Genomic DNA, 20027 nt, shown 5'->3' on the forward strand with positions numbered 1-20027 from the left:
CACCATTTATTCTATACACGTGTTATTTTCACATCATGACATGTGACATAATAATATTACAACAATGTCCTAATTTGAAATTTTAAATAAAAATATAAAAAATTAAAATATATTTAAAGTTTATAAAAATTATATTAAACCTTTCTCATTTATTTCTTATCAATATTTCCAAAATTTTGGCCTGAATTTGAATCATCATTCTAAAAAAATTGTTCGAAAATTTTACTCGAAACAAAACTTTCTTCTCCATTCCTATATATATAAAAAAGCCATCAAATTTTAGGTTCCTATTCTCAAGAGATTTGACAAGAAGGTGAGAGGGCATGGCCATTTCATAACCATTTGAATTGTTTGATTCACCACCACCACCATCATCATCATCATCACTTTCTCCATCATGCACATATTATTGATCAATAATATTCTTATATGTCCTGTTAATATTTTCGTAGCCCATAAAATTTGCATCATTTCGACCGACATGTTTTTGAATAAAATTGTATATCATCATTGTAACAACAACGATCATCATTTACTTTTCAAAAATATAATTTTTCATATCCCTTAAAATGGTCCATTTTTTTCAAAACATCAAAAGTTTGTTCAATCACACTACGTAATGATGAATGTGAATGATTGAATATATCTTCTTTACCAGATATAGATCTACCTCTACGAAAATCAGGTAAATGATATCGCTGTCCTCTACATGGTCCAAGATAACCTTTCATTTGAGGATATCCCAAATCAATAAGATAATATTTTCCAACATGTCATAAACAAATAATTCAAGGATTGTTTATTTTTTAAAATTATCAATTAAAGAACTTATACTTTATTATTTTAAAAAAGAAATTAATGGAATATTTAACCATTTGGTGGGTGCAAAATTTTGTACTTTGGATCTTGAATTGCATGAAGAAATATTCTAGTGCCATGCGTCATTTCATCCCATCCAACCATAACAAAGGTGAAACACATTAAAATCACATACTACCGTAATATTCCGAGTTTGGACACATTTTCTTCCAACGTAGGAAATTTGTTCATTTGGTGGAAGAATAGTGACAATATGTGTACCATCAATTGCACTTATGCAATCATGAACAAATCAATTACACTTATGTAATCATGAACAAATAATCATATTATTCTTATGCATATTTTTAGTTAAAAATATTAAAATATAATAATATAATTTTAAATTTTAACTTTAAAATGCAACATATATCTAGAATCATTACATATTTGTTCGAGTATTGAGTTAAAAGAACGATCATTGGGTGCAATTATATCAATAGCCATCCTTGAAACTTTCTCAAGCAAAATTGCAAAGTATCAACTTATTGTTACTCCAGACCTTTGAAATCTTTCTCGACATTAGGAAACTTTTACACCGGTGGCCAAGATGTACAAAAAAATTTTCAACATTTCATAAGAAGATATCTTTCTTGAAGTTTGCAAATTGTATCTTGTCTTCAAAACTCTAAACAAACTTCTGAATACAACTTTTGACATCCTAAAATTAATCATGTAACATGATTTGTGACCGTCAAGGATCTCTCGAATCCATGCATGGTTGCTTCAATATATAATTATCATAATATAATTGCATGGAAGAATATGCAACATGAAATAACCAATTAAAATTTTCCATGCGTTGTAAAATCTCTTCCTTTTCCCTTCCATCATCACTTTCATCACCATTGGAATTGACAACCATACTCATCACCTGTGAACAAATTCTGCATCCAAAAACCAAACATAAACAACTATTAATAAAAATAGATTACACATAAATAAGTAGAACATAAAGAAATAATCAAACAAAGATTACACATGGATGACATTTATAACGACTAGTTTAGCATTGTTGTTTAGTCACATAGTAGATATATCAAGACCCTAGAAGATTAGAAAATTTTGAACTCTCTTCCATTTCCGTCTTAAGCCACCAAGCTCTAATATTGGGATTAATTGATAAAAACATAGTTCACTTGTCCTTATCGAGTAATAATTTCAGTGAGAAAAAAATATAGCGAACTAGCTTTTGGAACTTCCTCCGACAAGCTATCAAGCACTTTGACTACTTGTGGAATACCATATGGATCCATAACAGGAGTCAAAATACATTTGGCTTGACTCGTATTGTCAATTGCATTGCATAATTTTTCAATTTGACTGGATAATCTTGCAGCCCCTCCAATTTGCTTTAAGGATTTCTTCCTTTTAGTTTTAAAATGTGAAGTTCCTACCCTAGGTTTTTTTTATTGTTCCCATCAATGTGAACATCATTTGAAATATGAACATCATTTATCGCATTTTATTCCTTATTCTCTTCAAGCATGTCAATGTCAACATCTTCAAAAAATTCACTAGGGAGTGTACCCGAAAAAAGTGTCAATGCTTTATCACTGGTGGTAACTATCCCCATGAACATCTGGTCCAACTTCCCGTCGAATTCAAGATTAATGTCCGAATTTCTAAATTTTTAAGCTTCAGGCACAGCCCACATATAAATTGATAGTTTAATAAGAAATTATCAATAACCTCATAAATAAGAAAAAAAAATATAAGAATTATTAATGTACCTTTATCCTACTCTCCCACCAATCATCTGATGCATCAACAATTCTTTTATAAGATTTCACCCTAGACCAGTATCTTCGCCTTTAAACTATTTTCAAGCCTTTTATTTCTTTCAAGGCATTCCACCTATTTTTAAATTATCTTTGTGAATAAGCATTGCTTGTTTCATTCTCAAAGTTGGCCATTAATTTCAGCCATCTCTCTTTTGTGAAATGAGTACTAGGTCTATTGCCTTTCAACATCTCTTTAATACGAAGATCACATAATATTTTTGTTAATCTCTTATCCTGCATTGCTTTGACATTTTCAGCACTAACTTCAACCACCGAATTTATATATATAAATAAAAAAATTATTGACTCTAGTTAAAACCATGCCCGTTTCGCTCAGCTTAATTTTCCATTTCAGTAAACCAAAAAAATAAAACCAAACAAGATATTTATTTGATTTAATTAAACATTATTTTTGAAAAACTTATCTTCATCTTAACTTTCTCAACAAACAAACAACGAAACGAAATAGGGGAAACAGAATATTAACGTTACCTTTAGCAGTAGCGAGTTCTTCACTGAGTCAACTCACTCTCAACTTGAAGTCAGGTATCCTTTTCGATATCATTGATCTCCTGAACTAGTCTTTTCTCCTGAGATTTAACAGACCAATGTTAGTATTAATCTTTCATTCATAAAAGGCATTAGCATTAGTTATTTATTAATTACATTTACTTTTTCTAACAAGAGTTTGGCTTGTTATCCAGAAGACAAAATGAAAATGAATGTTTTTGTTCCTCGAGTTTTCTTAAAAATAGCAATTCTAATTATAATTCTATGGTTATTTCCTCAATAAGAGAATAGAGGATGAAAAGCATAAGTAAGAGATAGCTAAAACTAGCCAAAATAAGGATCAAAAGCATAAAACTAAACATGCAATTTGGTATAATTATTGGTCAATTAACATGTAAGGTCCCTATGTACTCAATCACTATGAAATATGTCATGTAAATATATATCGAACTAAAGTTGTTCATCTTACAAAACAAGCAAGTTATAGGAAGAAATCATAAAAAAACATATTCATTTTCAAAACAATGTCGCATGACTTGTATGTGATTGTCAAATATTATAAGTCTTTTAAAAGACAATTATTTAAAAAACTCATGTCTATAGAAACATATATCTATTTGGACAGTTATGTCTATACGAAGAGACATCTATTGTACCGGTTATGTCTATATGAAAGACATTTATTTGAAAAATAATGTTTATAAAGTATATATATTTGCTTATAAATAGAATTCCTCTTAGGTTTAGAAGACACAAAGCGCTCAACCAATATTGAATAATTATTTCTTACATGGAACAAATTAAAGAAACCCTATAAGTTTTTTATCACCAAATCAGATAAATCTAATTTTACGCTGAAGAATTCTAAATGGATGGATTTCATCAATGAAAAACATAATGTATTACCGAATTCCATTGTATTATGGAGCTTTATAAAAGTGACAATATGACATTGTTATATACCTTGAAAGCTTGAAGACTTTAATAATTCCTCATTAGTTTTAGCATTTACCAGTATGCCATATCCAAATATTTTGTCGCACAAAAAAGTAAGAAATAATTGAAAGAAACCAAATCTGGCAATCAGAGAGAAAGCTTACTACATCAATCACTAGAGTGAACTCTCTAGGAAGTAATTCCGGCTTGTTAAATTATTTACCAAAGGTGGGATTAACAACAAAAACTATATTTCTATCTTCTACTTGCCAATCCTGCAACAATTTGAGTATGAGCGGAAGGGAATATAGACTCTTTTATTAACAAAAAGGAAAGGCTTTACAAGAGAGAAAACTAAAAAGTAAAACTATTAGGTAATTACAAGATGTCTATACAATTGATCTTTCCTCTCTATTTATAGAGGAGATTAAAAATTCTATACAATTGTCTTTTGAATCCCGAACAGAGTTTCTGATAAGGATCCGGCTTCAAATGGATGTGGCTGCTTCCACGTCTCTTTGTCTTCTTGTAACTTTAACTGCATGGTCATGGTTGTTTCCACGTTGCATGCTTGAATTAATGACCGCTTCCATCACTTGCTTGTGTCATGGTAGTTTCTGTCATTGCTTGCATCATCATTGGTTTGATGAAATATTCCACGTTGCAAGACATTTTGTCTGCACTTGGATTTCTTCTTTTGTCTTCATCATGGATTTGATGATGACTTCCACGTTGCCAATCTTTGTTGTTGATATGTGGATTTCCTTCCTTTCAGGTTGCTATCTTTGTTGACTTCAATCTTCTTGCATATTATTGAGATTCATTTCTTCAATCTCATCCAAATGTAAAGAATCTGATGAGAGTCTTGGTGGTGAGTTCCACGTCTCCCATATATTTTTGATTTTTTCTGTAATGTGAGATGGAAATTCTTCTATCTCCATTTCAGCAATCTTTTTTAACAGCTTCACAGATTCTTCATTTCTTTCCTCCTGGATGTTTCCATTCGGAAATGCCAATATCCTTCTTCCATCCGTCCATAGTTTATAAACTTCATCATAGAGAAGGTAATGGGCTTGTGATAATAACTCCAAGCCTGTTTGGACTTGATAATTATCAAATTTATTATAACATTCATCAATGGTTTTTGACAAATGTTCTTTGTCTTCATTGACTGCGGTTAATTGGGGAGTTCCAATCATCTTTTTAATAATCCAAATTTGATACGGCTGATAAAATCTTTCTTGTTCAGCTATAGCAATTAGCTACTAATTTCAATATGAAAATAGTAATAAAAATCATCATTGTTTATGATGTTTTCTAAGACAGACTTTACAATAGCTGGAAAATCTTTTAAAAGATGAAAAGAGAGATTTTGCACAACTATTTCTTTAGTAAAACCCCATTCAATATTGGTTATATCAAATGGTTCATGATCAAGTCTGTATTTTAAAGTAGGAAATTCATTATCTAAATAATCATTAAAAACATATGCTTGTAGAAAATATTCTGAAAAAGCTTTTTGAAATTGAATTTGCTGTCTGCAAATTATTTCATTTATTTTTGTGAACATTTCTACCGGTAATAATTTCCTAGCTTTATTAAACATACATATTTTAAATACCTTATTCATAATGGAATTGTTTTTCCCTTTATGAATAAAATATTGAACAATATCAAGAAGATTGTTTATCTCCTCAATATTCATGAATTCTAATTGGAATTCATCCCATTCTCTATATAAAATACATTTTAATAATAAATTTTCAGCTTCATTTTCTTTAGTTGTTTTTTCAACTAAAAATAATGAATATCTGGTAAGAGCTCTTCGGAAATTGGCTCTTTGATTAGAAATATGGGTTTTCCATATCTTGTTTATAAAATCATAATTTTCTGGTGATAAACCAGGATTATAAAAATCTTTTATTTTTGAAAGATCTTTTTCTTCTTCAATTTGTTGTTTTTTCAACATAACTGGTTTCAGCATAACTGGTTTGTGATGCCAAATTCATATCTTGAGACATTGGTGATTGATACACCATGTTTGAAAAAGAGGTTCCAACTGGTTGGTTTACCATTGGATATTTTAAAACATTTGGTCCAAGTGGTTAGTTTACCATTGGATAAGACACATAATATCCCTAGTTAGGATAAAATGGTATTTGTGCAGGTACAAATTCTTTTTTGGGGTTTGCTTCTGCTTTCCCTTTGTTGGGTTTTTTGTGAACGGTTGTCCATTCACCAACTATTTCCTGATGTAGAGGCTTTTTACCTCTATCCATAACCTGCTAAGATAATCAGCAATTGTTAGCAATAATTATCTAATTTAACTGGTGTAGAATTTTTATTACACACAACCTTATTATTATTTTCAATAGGTATTTTTATAGAATCTTTTTCTACTGATAGCCAAATACAATGTTTATCAATAGTAAAAGGTAAATGTCTAAGTATAAAATTATTTCCTAATAATATATCTCCCTGCATATTAGAAAAACATATTATTTTAGAAATTACAAATCTAACATTGTTTATGTAGATTGGTATATTTTTTGCTTTATAATTAATTATGATTTTATTACCATCAATACTCTTTATTATTATAGGTTTTCTCATAAATTCCCATTTTTCTACAGGAATTGCATTTTTTTCTGCAACTACAGATTGTAGCTCCAGTATCTATCATCGCATTTAGAGAATATTTTTTATATTTTCTAAATTGAAATGTAACTTTGATATTTATTCCAACTTTTGACTTTTTATCAATTGTTGAAATTTGAATTTCTTCCATTCTAGTTTTTCTAGAATTATGACTAGATTTAGTAGGAAATATAGGAATTTGAACAGTTTTAATTCCTATTGTTTTACTGTTTGTACTAATATTATCCTCTTCTTCTTTTGGTTGAGAACTAGAGGGTAAAACTAAATTTTCATTTGTATTGGTTATACAATTATTCTTAAAATATAATCTGTTTCCAGATGACATATATTCTATAGTACTTACTGGTTTAGAAGTACTAGAACTATTGATTCTTTCCATCATTCAATCTCTTGGAATTGACAGATCTCTTAAATCTAATAATTTTGGCTGAATTTCAGTAGTGAACCGGTTTGGTTCAAAGAGTTCAATAATTTTGTTATTGATCTCTTTTATTTCTACTTCTGCCGTATTTGTATATTCATTAATAGAAGTCCAGCTGATTGCTAGATCTTCTGCTAAATCATTGATATCAGAATTTTTTGTCTGAATCCTAAGGCAAAAACACTCTTCTATTAGAGGATCTGTAATGGAAATAAAGTAATTTGGTTTGACTTTAAATCCTATTACGCCTGTATGTAAATTAGACTAAATTCCTCCAATAAGTGCTTTTATTGGATTTTCAAATCTTTTATCTAAAAGGACAACTATTATAGGAATATCATGACCTCTTCTAAATAAGGCTCTAATAGTAATCATGATTATACCTAAATGTATATATCTAACTTCAGGATATTTCTTTCTAATCCTCTTAATTTTTTCTTTAGTAAAGAGAGGGATTTCTATTAATCCTCCTCTTGTATCCTTAGCGACAGTATTACCGCTAATTTTTTTCTATATTTCTCTGAGTCCATATTTTAAACTTAGAGATCTTATATATTTCCTCTTTAGAAATATGATTTTTATTAATTTTTTCTATAATTTCATCAGAAAAGTCTTTTTCTTCTCCGATTAAATTACCTAATTTAATATCCTGTTTTTCAGAATTCAGTATTTCTTCTAATTGATTATTAGAACTTCTTCCTATATTAAACATAAATATATATTCATCGTTATTATCAGAATCTGTTTCTGATATTAACTCATATATTATTTCTTCAGGATTTATTTCCTTTTGAAAACATATTTCTAAATCTTGTTTTTCAAGACTATTAATTCTTTTTTCAACTTCTTTTCTTTTGTTAAAAAAGTTTTTGACTATATGACCTATTTTATTATTTAAAATATCTTTTAGTTCTTTAGAAGTTTTTCTTCAGAAAACTGACTCTTAATATGACCAGAAAATTTTTTATTTTCTAGTTTTCCTTTGACTAGATTATTATATTTTTTTCTTTTTATTCCTATGATGAGTATTTGGTTTTAAAGCAAATCGTCCTAATAAAAATCTATTAATTAATTTTCTTATATTTTTAGGATCTTTCTCATCAATAGTTAAATTTTTTATATTATTAGTCAACATACTGGTTGTATATTGATCTTTACTTAAATCTTTAACCAGATAATCATTTGTTTGATTATCAGACTCTATTCTCCCTTTTCTATATGGATCTGTTGGTTCAGTATCCATCGGTTCTATTTTTTCATTTTCAGATGAAGTGGTTTCTTCATCAGAATTATAAGTTGAGACTTTTATGTCTTCATCCTAATCTGTTGAAGTTTTTTCTTCATCAGATTGTTTCTTAAATAATTCTGTTTTTTCAGAATTACTTGTACTGCTATTATCATCATATTTTAACATATAATGATAATTAAACACACTAAAAAGATCTTTATGTTTTTCATAAAGTTCTTATATTAATTTTAAATATTCAACACTTTCAAGTTGATCATTACTATTAGTAAATTTTTCTTTCCAATGTTCTATAAAGGTTTTATAGGACTGGAAATCATATTCATTTTGTTTATAATCTTTTTTACGTTTTTTATGTTTTTTATAATTTTTTAACATAGACAACGACTCATCGGATGAAGTGTTTTCTTCATCAGATAAAACAAAAATATGATATTGACTATTACCGTAATATAAAGGACCTAAATTTACATCTGACTCGATATTATTATTAAAAACTTGTTCTACTTTATTATTAATATTAGTTAATATTTCTTTAGACTCATGGTTTAAGTCTAAATCTTTAATATCACCTAAAATGTTTACTTTATCTTCTACATTATTGACCTTTTTACATAACTTAGAAAATAAAAAGAAGTCATATCAACAAGACTATTAATACCCTTACTCAGAGATGAAATGTTGTTTTCATTTCTAGAGTCTATCTGCGTAATATGATTACAAGTTTTATCTTTAAACTGACACTCGATTTGGTCCATAATGTTTATTTCTGGTATCTAAGACCGACCTGTTATCCTAACGTCTCCACACAACGCCTAACATCCTCCCTGGACTCAACAGCAACAAGAAGACAGATAAACAGATATAGGTTTTGAAACAAACAACTGTGAAACAAACAGAAATGTAAATCAAAGTTGAAAACTTACAATGAATATTACGATATTATTTCTCTAGAAACTCGTTACACCGGAGAAATAATATCAGAGGTGTATCTGTTTATCTGTCTTCTTGTTGCTGTTGAGTCTAGGGAGGACGTTAGGCGTTGTGTGAAGACGTTAGGATAACAAGCCGGTCTTAGGTACCAGAAATAAACATTATGGAGCAAATAGAGTGTTAGTTTAAAGATAAAACTTGTAATCATATTACGCATATAGACTCTAGAAATGAAAACAACATTTCATCTCTGAGTAAGGGTATTAATAGTCTTGTTGATATGACTTCTTTTTATTTTTCTAAGTTATGTACAAAGGTCTGTAAGGTAGAAGAAAAAGTAAATATTTTAAGTGAAGTAAAAAATTTAGACTTAAACCATGAGTCTAAAGAAATATTAACTAATATTAATAATAAATTAGATCAAGTTTTTAATAATAATAATATCGAGTCAGATGTAAATTTAGGTCCTTTATATTACGGTAATAGTCAAGATCATATTTTTGTTTTATCTGATGAAGAAAAACACTTCATTTGATGAGTCGTCCTCTATGTTAAAAAATTATAAAAAACATAAAAAATGTAAAAAAGATGATAAACAAAATGAATATGATTTCCAGTCATATAAAACCCTTATAGAATATTGGAAAGAAAAATTTACTAATAGTAATGATCAACTTGAAAGAGTTGAATATTTAAAATTAATAGAAGAACTTTATGAAAAACATAAAGATCTTTTTAGTATGTTTAATTATCATTATATGTTAAAATATGATGATAGTAGCAGTTCAAGTAATTCTGAAAAAGTAGAATTATTTAAGAAACAATCTGATGAAGAAAAAACTTCAGCAGATCAGGATATAAAAATTAGTAATCAATATGATGAAGAAAACACTTCAACAGATCAGGATGAAGACATAAAAGTCTCAACTTATAATTCTGATGAAGAAACCACTTCATCTGAGGATGTAGACGAAGAAATAAATATTCCTGAACCAATGGATTCTGAACCAACAGATCCTAGTAGAAAAAGAAAAATAGAGTCAGATAGTCAAACAGATGATTATCTTAGGTCTTTAAACAAAAATTTTAAAATTGATAATGATACTATAAGAATTTTTGGTAATAACACCGAAAATATAGCAACCACTGAAGTAAAACCTGAATATCCAGGAGAAACTTCTAATCAACCTATTCAACAAAGAATAGATGATTTAAATAAAAGAAATGTGGCCCAAGGAGGAATTTATTTAGATTTAACTAATACTCCTATTTCAAACTATGAAAAAATTATAGATGATTGGGCACAGTCAATGACTATTGTTGTAAACAACACATGGTCAAAAGAAAAATTTTTAAAGTACTTTGTTGGAACATTTCAAGGAGATGTTCTACAATTTCTCAGACGATGGGAAGAATCTGAGAAAGGTAAAGAACAAAAGGGGCAATTAATCAACCAGATAGGAACCCCTAAGGATCTTTTAAAAGGATTAACCTTAATTCTAAAAACAGAATTTTGTGGTTATTATGATAAAAAGGATCAAGAGAGCCAATCTAATTATATCCTTTCTAAGATTAAATTATGTGATATTAGATATTTAGAAGATTTTTCTAAAAAATTTCTTCATGAATATCAAAAGTTAAAAAATAAAAATATAGACTTTTGGAAAAATCAATATTTTCATAAACTACCCCCACCCTGGGATGAGATATGTATAAACAAATATGTGTCTTATTTAGAGAAGCACAGTAAAACATCTGGACTTCTAGCAGAAAATTTAGATACTATAGGTAATAGGATAAACTTTGCACGTGAAAGAATAACTTTACATTGTTTGCAAAGTAAAGCTGCTAAACAAGTTAAGCATAAATTAAGTGATAGGTATTGTAGTAAAATATTAGAAAATGAATGGGAATTTGGGTGTAAACAAATATATCCAAATATTTATAAAAAGCGTAAAAAATATAAATTAAGAAAATGGAAACCAGGCAATAAAAAATTTTCTGGTAAAAATCAAAAGGTTGTTAGAAGAAAAACCTCTAATAATCCTAAGAAACAAATTTGTAAGTGTTTCATTTGTGATGAAGAAGGTCATATTGCTAGTAACTGTCCTAATAAAGGGAAAAATGCTAGGAAAATGATTAAAAGCCTTGAAGAACAAGATTTAGAAATATGTTTTAAAAGGGAAATAAATCCTGCAGAAATATTATATGAGTTAATATCAGAAACAGATTCTGATAATAACGATGAATATATATTTATGTTTAATATAGGAAGAAGTTCTAATAATCAATTAGAAGAAATTTCAAATTCTTAAAAACAGGATATTAAATTAGATAATTATTGCTAACAATTGCTGATTATCTTAGCACGTTATGGATAGAGATTAAAAAACCTCTACATCAGGAAATAGTTGGTGAATGGACAACCGTTCACAAAAAACCTAAGAAAGGGAAAGCAGAATCAAACTCCAAAAAAGGATTTGTACCTGCACAAATACCATTTTATCCTAATCAGGGATATTATGTGCCTTATCCAATGGTAAACCAACCACTTGGATCAAATGTTTTAAAATATCCAATGGTAAACCAACCAGTTGGAACCTCTTTTTCAAACATGGTGTATCAATCACTAATGCCTCAAGATATGAATTTGGCATCACAAACCAGTTATGCTGAAATCATCAAAAGTTCGGAAATTTTGTTGAAAAAACAATAAATTGAAGAAGAAAAAGATCTTTCAAAAATAAAAGATTTTTATAATCCTGGTTTATCACCAGAAATTTTTTATTGCCTGGTTTCTATTTTCTTAATTTATATTTTTTACGCTTTTTATAAATATTTGGATATATTTATTTACACCCAAATTCCCATTCATTTTCTAATATTTTACTACAATACCTATCACTTAATTTATGCTTAACTTGTTTAGCAGCTTTACTTTGCAAACAATGTAAAGTTATTCTTTCACATGCAAAGTTTATCCTTTTACCTATGGTATCTAAATTTTCTACTAGAAGTGCAGATGTTTTACTGTGCTTCTCTAAATAAGACACATATTTGTTTATACATATCTCATCCCAGGGTGGGGGTAGTTTATGAAAATATTGGTTTTTCCAAAAGTCTATATTTACATTTTTTAACTTTTGATATTCATGAAGAAATTTTTTAGAAAAATCTTCTAAATATCTAATATCACATAATATAATCTTAGAAAAGATATAACTAGATTGGCTATCTTGATCCTTTTTATCATCATAACTACAAAATTCTGTTTTTAGAATTAAGGTTAATCCTTTTAAAAGATCCTTAGCGGTTCCTATTTGGTTGATTAATTGCCCCTTTTGTTCTTTACCTTTCTTAGATTCTTCCCATCGTCTGAGAAATTGTAGAACATCTCCTTGAAATGTTCCAACAAAGTAATTTAAAATTTTTTCTTTTGACCATGTGTTGTTGCTTACAACAATAGTCATTGACTGTGCCCAATCATCTATAATTTTTTCATAGTTTGAAATAGGAGTATTAGTCAAATCTAAATAATTTCCTCCTTGGGCCACATTTCTTTTATTTAAATCATCTATTCTTTATTGAATAGGTTAATTAGAAGTTTCTCCTGGATATTCAGGTTTTACTTCAGTGGTTGCTATATTTTCGGTGTTATTACCAAAAATTCTTATAGTATCATTATCAATTTTAAAATTTTTGTTTAAAGACCTAAGATAATCATCTGTTTGACTATCTAACTCTATTTTTCTTTTTCTACAAGGATCTGTTGGTTCAGAATCCATTGGTTCAGGAATATTAATTTCTTCGTCCACATCCTCAGATGAAGTGGTTTCTTCATCAGAATTATAAGTTGAGACTTTTATGTCTTCATCCTGATCTGTTGAAGTGTTTTCTTCATCAGATTTATTACTAATTTTTATATCCTGATTTGCTAAAGTTTTTTCTTCATCAGATTGTTTCTTAAATAATTATGTTTTTTTATAATTACTTGAACTGCTACTATCATCATATTTTAACATATAATGATAATTAAACATACTAAATAGATCTTTATGTTTTTCATAAAGTTCTTCTATTAATTTTAAATATTCAACTCTTTCAAGTTGATCCTTACTATTAGTAAATTTTTCTTTCCAATGTTCTATAAGGGTTTTATAGGACTGGAAATCATATTCATTTTGTTTATCATCTTTTTTTATGTTTTTTTTATAATTTTTTAACATAGACGACTACTCGTCGGATGAAGTGTTTTTTTCATCAGATAAAACAAAAATATGATCTTGACTATTACCGTAATATAAAGGACCTAAATTTACATCTGACTCGATATTATTATTATTAAAAACTTGATCTAATTTATTATTAATATTAGTTAATATTTCTTTAGACTCATGGTTTAAGTCTAAATCTTTAATATCACCTAAAATATTTACTTTATCTTCTACATTACTGACCTTTTTACATAACTTAAAAAAATAAAAAGAAGTCACATCAACAAGACTATTAATACCCTTACTCAAAGATGAAATGTTGTTTTCATTTCTAGAGTCTATATACGTAATATGATTACAAGTTTTATCTTTAAGCTGACACTCGATTTGCTCCATAATGTTTATTTCTGGTACCTAAGACCGGCCTGTTATTCTAATGTCTTCACACAACGCCTAACGTCCTCCCTGGACTTAACGGCAACAAGAAGACAGATAAACAGATATAGGTTTTGAAACAAACAACCGTGAAACAAACAGAAATGTAATTCAAAGATGAAAACTTACAATGAATATTACGATATTATTTCTCCAGAAAGTCGTTACACCGGCACCTCTGATACCAAAAGCGAGGGGGAAAAGAGAGTAGAGGGTATCTTTGAGTATGAGCGGAAGGGAATATAGACTCTTTTATAAACAAAAAGGAAAGGCTTTACAAGAGAGAAAACAAAAAAGTAAAACTATTAGGTAATTTCAAGATCTCTATACAATTAATCTTTTCTTTGTATTTATAAAGGAGATTAAAAATTCTATACAATTGTCTTTTGAATCCCGAACAGTGTTTCTGATAAGGATACGGCTTCAAATGGATATGGCTACTTCCGCGTCTCATCTGTCTTCTTGTAACTTTAACTCTATGGTAATGGTTGTTTCCACGTTGCATGCTTGAATTAATGACCGCTTCCATCACTTGCTTGTGTCATGGTAGCTTCTGTCATTGCTTGCATCATCATTGGTTTGATGAAATCTTCCACGTTGCAAGACTTTTTGTCTACACTTGGATTTCTTCTTTTGTCTTCATCATGGATTTGATGATGACTTCCACGTTGCCAATCTTTGTTGTTGGTATGTGGATTTCCACCTTCTTGCATATTATTGAGATTCATTTCTTCAATATCATCCAAATGTAAAGAATCTGATGAGAGTCTTGGTGGTGCGTTCCTCGTCTCCAATATATTTTGGATTTTTTCTGTAATGTGAGATGGAAATTCTTCTATCTCCATTTCAGCAATCTTTTTTAACAGCTTCACAGATTCTTCATTTCTTTCCTCCTGGATGTTTCCATTCGGAAATGCTAATATCCTTCTTCCATCCGTCCATAGTTTATAAACTTCATCATAGAGAAGGTAATGGGCTTGTGATAATAACTCCAAGCCTGTTTGGACTTGATAATTATCAAATTTATTATAACATTCATCAATGGTTTTTGACAAATGTTCTTTGTCTTCATTGACTGCGGTTAATTGGGGAGTTCCAATCATCTTTTTAATAATCCAAATTTGATACGGCTGATAAAATCTTTCTTGTTCAGCTATAGCAATTAGACTACTAATTTCAATATGAAAATTGTAAGAAAAATCATCATTGTTTATGATGTTTTCTAAGACAGACTTTACAACAGCTGGAAAATCTTTTAAAAGATGAAAAGAGAGATTTTGCACAACTATTTCTTTAGTAAAACCCCATTCAATATTGGTTATATCAAATGGTTCATGATCAAGTCTGTATTTTAAAGTAGGAAATTTTTTATCTAAATAATCATTAAAAACATATGCTTGTAGAAAATATTTTGAAAAAGCTTTTTGAAATTGAATTTGCTGTCTGCAAATTATTTCATTTATTTTTGTGAATATTTCTACCGGTAATAATTTCCTAGCTTTATTAAGCATACATCTTTTAAAAACCTTATTCATAATGGAATTGTTTTTCCCTTTATGAATAAAATATTGAATAATATCAAGAAGATTGTTTATCTCCTCAATATTCATGAATTCTAATTGGAATTCATCCCATTCTCTATATAAAATAGATTTTAATAATAAATTTTCAGCTTCATTTTCTTTAGTTGTTTTTTCAACTAAAAATAATTAATATCTGGTAAGAGCTCTTCGGAAATTGGCTCTTTGATTAGAAATATGGGTTTTTCATACCTCGTTTAGAAAATCATAATTTTCTAGTGATAAACCAGGATTATAAAAATCTTTTATTTTTGAAAGATCTTTTTCTTCTTCAATTTGTTGTTTTTTCAACAAATTTTCCGTACTGTTGATACTAATTTTAAAAATTAGTAATCAATCTGATGAAGAAAAAACTTCCACAGATCAGGATGAAGACATAAAAGTCTCAACTTATAATTCTGATGAAGAAACCACTTCATCTGAAAATGAAAAAATAGAACCGATGGATACTAAACCAACAGATCCATATAGAAAAAAGAAAATAGAGTCTGATAATCAAACAAATGATTATCTGGTTAAAGATTTAAGTAATGATCAATATACAACCAGTATGTTGACTAATAATATAAAAAATTTAACTATCGATGAGAAAGATCCTAAAAATATAAGAAAATTATTTAATAGATTTTTATTAGGACGGTTTGCTTTAAAACCAAATACTCATCATAGGCATAAAAAGAAAAAATATAATAATCTAGTCAAAGGAAAACTAGAAAATAAAAAATTTTCTGGTCATATTAAGAGTCAGTTTTCTAGAAGAAAAACTTCTAAAGAACTAAAAGATATTTTAAATATTAAAATAGGTCATATAGTCAAAAACTTTTCTAACAAAAGAAAAGAAGTTGAAAAAAGAATTAATAGTCTTGAAAAACAAGATTTAGAAATATGTTATAAAAAGGAAACAAATCCTTATAAAATATTATCAAAATCAAAACATGATACTAATGAAAATATATTTCTATTAGAAAATTCTAAAAACATTAGAATTGAAAAAGTAAAAACTATTATTCAACAAATGAAAATTGGAAAAAAATGATATTATTACTTTTTCGAATTTTCAACCTAAAAAATATTATACTTACATTGAAATTGAATTTCAATTTAAAGATTATAAACAATATTCTTTACATGCTTTATTAGATACTGGAGCTATAACTAGTAGTTGCAGAAAGAATGCTATTCCTATCGAAAAACTGGAATCTATGAATAATCCAATATAAGGCTAGAAATATTCCAATCTACATAAACAATGTTAGATTTATAATTCCTAAGATGTTATGTTTCCCTGAAATGCATGGAGATATATTACTAGGAAATAATTTTATATATCATCATCTACCATTTTCCATAGATAAAAATTTGGTTATTTTGTCTGTAGAAAATTTCTCTGTGGAAATACCATTGGTAGAAAACCATAAGTTTGTGTGTAATAAAAACTTTACACCAACTAGAAAAGAACAAATTAAACAACTAGAAACAAATCATTGGTTGTTTAAAATATTAGAAAACAATTTTAGTGATGAACCACTAAAGTTATGGAAAATTAGTCCTAGATATTGTGAAATAAAATTAAATAATCCTAATAAAATAATTAGGGTTAAGCCTATGATCTATACTAAACAAGATATAGATGAGTTTGATGTTCAAATAAATGAAGTATTAGAAAAAGGATTAATAGAAAAAACTAATAGTCCTCATGCTGAAATTAAAAGAGGAAAAGCTAGGATGGTTATTAATTATAAGAGATTAAATCAAAACACTATTTTTGATGGATATTTTATCCCAAGAAAAGAACTTTTGATCAATCAGGCTAAACAAGCAAAATATTTTAGTAAATTTGATTGTAAATCGGGATTCTGGCAAATCATGCTAACCGATAAGTCAAAACCTTTAATTGCTTTTAGTGCCCCTAATGGTCATTATCAATGGAAAGTAATGCCATTTGGATTAAGCAATGCTCCACAAATCTTTCAAAGATGGATGGATTCCATCTTTAATAAGTATAAAAAGTTTTGTGTAGTATATATAGATGATATTCTAGTCTTTTCAGAAACGCTAGAAAAGCATAGAAAACATCTAAATATTATTTCTCAAGAATTCCTAAAACATGAAATTATATTAAGCCCTAAAAAGATAGGGCTAGAAAAAAGGAGATAGAATTTTTAGGTTTAAAGTTATCTATAGATGGTCTTAAACTCAAAGATCATATTATTGTAAAAATAAAAGAATTTCCTAAAGAAATAGATGATAAAAAACATCTTCAACAATTTTTAGGAATTGTTAATTATACGAGAAACTTTTTTCCAAAATTATCTGAAAAAATAGGTATATTATATGAAAAATTAAAAAAGAATATTTCTTTTTGCTGGTCTAAACAAGATGCAGAAATTATAAAAAATATAAAAGAAGAAATCACTTATAATCCAAAAGTTTATTTACCTAAAACAGGAGATAAACTAATTTTAGAAACAGATGCATCACAAAATTATTAGGGATGTATTTTAAAAGCTAAAACAACTAATAATAAAGAACTTATATGTGGATATAGTTCAGGAAAATTTAAGCCTAATTAAGTTAATTATACTATTTATGAAAAAGAACTTTTAGCTATTAAAAAAGGAATAAAAACTTTCCTTATTTATTTAGCACCTGAAAGGTTCATCATAAGAACTGATAATCAACCAGATAAACATTTTTTAACTAACAACAGTTTGGAAACTGTACCAAGAAGAATTAGGTGGTATAATGATTTATGCACTTTTAATTTTCAAGTTTTTTATATTAAAAGTGAAGATAATCTTCTTGTTGATTTTTTGAGCAGGTCCTTTAATGGATAGAGATAAAAAGCCTCTACATCAGGAAATAGTTGGTGAATGGACAACCATTCACAAAAAACCCAACAAAGGGAAAGCATAAGCAAACTCCAAAAAAGGATTTGTACCTGCACAAATACCATTTTATCCTAACCAGGGATATTATGTGTCTTATCCAATGGTAAACCAACCACTAGGACCAAATGTTTTAAAATATCCAATGGTAAACCAACCAGTTGGAACCTCTTTTTCAAACATGGTGTATCAATCACCAATGTCTCAAGATATGAATTTCGCATCACAAACCAGTTATGCTGAAATCATCAAAAGTTCGAAAAGTTTGTTGAAAAAACAACAAATTGAAGAAGAAAAAGATATTTCAAAAATAAAAGATTTTTATAATCCTAGTTTATCACCAGAAAATTATGATTTTATAAACGAGATATGGAAAACCCATATTTCTAATCAAAGAGCCAATTTCCGAAGAGCTCTTACCAGATATTCATTATTTTTAGTTGAAAAAACAACTAAAGAAAATGAAGCTGAAAATTTATTATTAAAATCTATTTTATATAGAGAATGGGATGAATTCCAATTAGAATTCATGAATATTGAGGAGATAAACAATCTTCTTGATATTATTCAATATTTTATTCATAAAGGGAAAAACAATTCCATTATGAATAAGGTATTTAAAATATGTATGTTTAATAAAGCTAGGAAATTATTACCAGTAGAAATATTCACAAAAATAAATGAAATAATTTGCAGATAGCAAATTCAATTTCAAAAAGCTTTTTCAGAATATTTTCTACAAGCATATATTTTTAATGATTATTTACATAATGAATTTCTTACTTTAAAATACAGACTTGATCATGAACCATTCGATATAATCAATATTGAATGGGGTTTTACTAAAGAAATATTTGTTCAAAATCTTTGTTTTCATATTTTAAAAGATTTTCCAACTATTGTAAAGTCTGTCTTACAAAACATCATAAACAATGATGATTTTTATTACTACTTTCACATTGAAATTAGTAGTCTAATTGGTATAGCTGAACAAAAAAGATTTTATCAGCCGTATCAAATTTGGATTATTAAAAAGATGATTGGAACCCCCCAATTATTTGCAGTCAATGAAGACAAAGAACATTTGTCAAAAACCATTAATGAATGTTATAATAAATTTGATAATTATCAAGTCCAAACAGGCTTCGAGTTATTATCACAAGCCCATTACCTTCTCTATGATGAAGTTTATAAACTATGGCCGGATGGAAGAAGGATATTGGCATTTTCGAATGGAAACATCCAGGAGGAAAGAAATGAAGAATCTGTGAAGCTGTTAAAAAAGATTGCTGAAATGGAGATAGAAGAATTTCCATCTCACATTACAGAAAAAATCAAAAATATATGGGAGACGTTGTACTCACCACCAAGAATCTCATCATATTCTTTACATTTGGATGAGATTGAAGAAATGAATCTCAATAATATGCAAGAAGGTCGAAGTCAACAAAGATAGCAACCTAAAGGGAAGGAAATCCACATACCAACAACAAAGATTGGCAACGTGGAAGTCATCATCAAATCCATGATGAAGACAAAAGAAGAAATCCAAGTGCAGACAAAA

The sequence above is a fragment of the Gossypium hirsutum genome, chromosome D13, assembly GCF_007990345.1.
Source record: "Gossypium hirsutum isolate 1008001.06 chromosome D13, Gossypium_hirsutum_v2.1, whole genome shotgun sequence".
NCBI classification, from domain to species: Eukaryota; Viridiplantae; Streptophyta; class Magnoliopsida; order Malvales; family Malvaceae; genus Gossypium; species Gossypium hirsutum.